Here is a 3,041-nt window from a genome sequence, read left to right on the forward strand (position 1 = left end):
GGATGGTGGATTCAATGATACCATTCTTGATGATCTACTCGCCTCAGGTCTCAAAGTAGCTCTTATTCATTTATAAGTGAGCAGTTGTTTGAGTAAAATGGAGTAGATCGAGAGTACTTAAACATAGCATTACGCTATGTAATCTTAAGAATTGCATAATTTAAAATCTACAACAACAACTCTAACTTTAATCATTAACAATCTCAATTCAATTAGCATTATGTTACATGGTTTTCTGTCCTGAATAATTAATAAAGTAAAATTACTTCATTTTTAAATTTTTCTTGGACTATATGTGGCTTTGTATTGACTAATGAACAACATATCTATTTGTAGCAACACCCTGGCATGCATTATCTCAAGCAAGTTTCTATTGTGTGTCTGACTTTATTTATCTTCATAATGTAAACTACTCTAATTTGTAAACTAACTTTATTTATCATCGGAATTGATGCAGCTGTTACATGTCTTATTGCAGGGGCGATTCTATAGCCTAGCGAGCCCGCGCACGTGCCCGGGCTCAACCCCTGATTTCTTTGTATTTCCCCTAATTTAATAACCGATTTTTAAACGAAATTAGGGGCAAAATTAGTAAAAATAAGGGTGTGAAAATTGAAACAGATGAATACCCAGTGGTCAAGGCCCAACCCAATTAATTATTTATGACTTATAATAAAAATTAAAAGAAAAATTAATCTGCCACTCATGCACTATAGACCTACTCCTCTTCCGACTGTTCATTCTCTCTCTCACCCGTCGGTGACGTTCGTCTCCAATCCATAGGAGGTAGTACTTTTTGCATAGCAGGTAGTACTTACTTTACTTCTCTTAACTTTTATTTTTATTATAACAACATAATAATATTATTATTATTATTATTATTATTATTATTATTATATTATATATTATATAAATTAGTTTTTATAGGAGATTATCACATTGCATTTGTTGATGAATGATGATGTCTGCAATCAAAATATAATGCTTTGTCAAAATATTACTAATAGGAAGAATTAGTCCAAAAATACTATAATAATTAAATAAAATAACTTTGTTGTTACAATTTATTTATTTTATTTAATTATTTGGTCTTGTCAATTTGTGTGTTACAAATTGTTTATTTAAAAGTTGTTTTCATTGAATCATTAAATTTCAGAGATGAGGAGGTTTTTGGTTCCTAGAACAAGTATTGAGAAAGTGAATGTTAAACAACCGGAAGCCGAAGTAGAAGAAACACCCCCTAATGTGGTCAATGAGTTTAATCCAAATGAGATTGTGCGTGATCCAGGATGTAGGAAACAAATTCATGAGTATGCTCTAGATATTCAAGACCAAGTGAGGAGGGCATATATATTACCTTGATTCGTTTGGATCAGATGTGGTCCTCTGTGTTAGAGGTGCTTAGTATTGATGAAGATGGACGTGGACCATCTCAAGCGGCAGGTTTGATAGAAAAAATGGAGAGCTTTAAGTTTGCTTTCATTTTGAATCTTATGTTAAAGTTGTTTGGTATCACAAATGAACTTTTAAAAATCTTGCAAACAAAAGATCTTAATATTGTGCTTGCTATGGAATTAGTTGATGATGTTAAAGCTCGGTTGGCTACATTGAGACGGTGTGGTTGGGATGATTTGTTTATTGATGTCCAAGAATTTTGTTTTGCTCAATGTATTCCGGTGCCAAATATGGATGAAGAAATACCGGTTCGGGATCGTTCAAGAAGAGAAGCGAGGACTGTCACTAATCTTCACCATTACCGTGCATAGATTTTTTATGTTGCTATTGACAAAATATGTGTGGAGATGGATCACCGGTTTAGTGAAGGAAGTAACATTGTGCTGTATTGCTTCTCATGTCTTGACCCCAAGAACTCTTTTTCCAAGTTTGATGTTGATAAGCTTGCCCGTCTTGCTAATATTTATCATGCAGACTTTTCTGATGATGACCGTGGAACAATAAGGGAGCAACTTGAGACTTATGTACACCAAGTGAAAAGGCATGCTTCCTTTAATTCTTATGAAGTTGTTCAAAATTTGGCTATGAAGATGGTTCAAACTGAGAAACATCTGGTATTTCCATTAGTTTACAAGCTCATTGAGTTGGCTTTGATATTGTCGGTGTCGACAACATCTGTTGAAAGAGCTTTTTCAGCAATGAAGATTATCAGTCTAATTTGCGCAACAAGATTAACGATGTGTGGTTCAATGACTTGATGATATGTTACACCGAGCGGGAGATATTCAAGTCACTTAAAGATGTTGATATTATTCGAACATTCACCGCAAAGAAGTCACGGAGAGGGCATTTACCTCGTAATTTTATTTAGCACACTATTCACAGGTTAGATTTCATCTCTCTTATGTAGCACACTTTATGACTATTTATATATTGTCACATGTAATATGCAGTTAAATTTTTTGCCCAGGCTACATAAAATTCTCGGCTCCGCCACTGTTTTATTGGTTGTCACAGTGTGGGCAGCAGGCGTTGGGACTAATTCAGAATGTTTTGGTTATTTTTGTTGTTGTCTGATGTGTTATCAATGGCCTCTATATGTAGAAATGTATTGTATGTGTGTTGTATATTTGGCTTGGGTTGGAGATTGCAATGTGATGTTGTTTAGGTGTCTCACATATGTCTTATCTCCTGCCTTTTTATTTGAGGGAGATAAAATCTGACTTAGCAAAGCTTTTTGAAGAGTAAAATTTATATTTATCTGATAGATTTTTGGATCAGATGCTAAATATCCCACACATAGTGTATTGCTTCTCTTTTCTAGCCGGTTTAATAATAATATTGGTATGGAATGTTGAGAAATAATATGTTTTGATTATAGTTTGCATCTATATTATTTTTTTCCTTTTCAATGGAGAATACAACAAGTGTAGATTTTATACACTTTAATAGAAGAAATTAACACCTTTTTGTCAATAACAAAATCAAACACTAATTAATGGCCTTTATTATAAAATAAACATTAATTAAAAATCATTATTATAATTTTTTTCTAAATAAAAATCTTCATCGTGGAAAGGTAGCGC

Source organism: Vicia villosa, unplaced genomic scaffold (genome assembly GCF_029867415.1).
Source record: "Vicia villosa cultivar HV-30 ecotype Madison, WI unplaced genomic scaffold, Vvil1.0 ctg.000857F_1_1, whole genome shotgun sequence".
Taxonomy (NCBI): Eukaryota; Viridiplantae; Streptophyta; class Magnoliopsida; order Fabales; family Fabaceae; genus Vicia; species Vicia villosa.